This window comes from Babylonia areolata, chromosome 23 (genome assembly GCF_041734735.1).
Source record: "Babylonia areolata isolate BAREFJ2019XMU chromosome 23, ASM4173473v1, whole genome shotgun sequence".
In the NCBI taxonomy this organism is placed as follows: domain Eukaryota; kingdom Metazoa; phylum Mollusca; class Gastropoda; order Neogastropoda; family Buccinidae; genus Babylonia; species Babylonia areolata.
In genome coordinates this window covers 43700797-43701598 of record NC_134898.1, presented here as the reverse complement: position 1 = coordinate 43701598, position 802 = coordinate 43700797, and the positions used below count along the sequence as shown (strand labels likewise).

Here is an 802-nt window from a genome sequence, read left to right as displayed (position 1 = left end):
GGACAGAATATTTTTAGTAACATGCGCTGTCTCTCTGTTCTGTTTGTCATGTCTGTCTGTCTGTTTCTTGGATCAGCGGATTTTGCTCGTCTGTTGAGTGCGCACAACACACACATACACTCACACACACACACACACACACACACACACACACACACACACACACACACACACACACACACACACACACACACACACACACACTGCATCCTAACAGACAGACAGAAAGTTGGAGAGATACAAAAAAATACAAAAGAAAAAAGAAAAAAAACAAAAAAAACAACAAAAAAAACAGAGGCAGTCAGAGAGACACTGAACTGAGACGAAAATATAAAAAAAAGGTTTTTTTTTCCCAACCAACTTTCACACACGTTGCCTTATCTTAGCAGTGGGCATGTCCTGAAAACAACCCCCAATATTGTCCACAAGCAATTCGTTTCTTGTTGTGTTTTTTTTTCTTTTTTGTTTGTTTGTTTGTTTGGTCTTTTTTTTTTTACAAGCAAAAAGCAATACAAATTAATGTTCATAGCCCGACCTCCCCCCCCCCCCAAAAAAAAGAAAGAAAAAAAAAACCGTCCCTGGGTGGGCTCGAACCACCAACCTTTCGGTTAACAGCCGAACGCGCTAACCGATTGCGCCACAGAGACTATGCTATTTGCTACAGATTTGTATAACAAGGACGTTCGCTACCTTGGGGTTTAACGTGGTGTCAGCGGCTGACTGACCTTTTTGTCGCAGTTTTCCACTGCAGTGCCACCAGACATCATAAATACTCCCCTTCGCTTGTTTCATTCATTTATTC

The 802-nt window shown here is 41.4% G+C and overlaps 1 non-coding gene across 1 annotated transcript; it reads right to left on the bottom strand.

Moving 5' to 3' along the window:
- Positions 1 to 573: 573 nt before the first annotated feature.
- Positions 574 to 647, bottom strand: Trnan-guu (transfer RNA asparagine (anticodon GUU)). The gene has a single exon. It is a non-coding gene; the product is annotated as a tRNA-Asn (tRNA).
- Between the last annotated feature and the right edge of the window lie 155 nt (positions 648 to 802).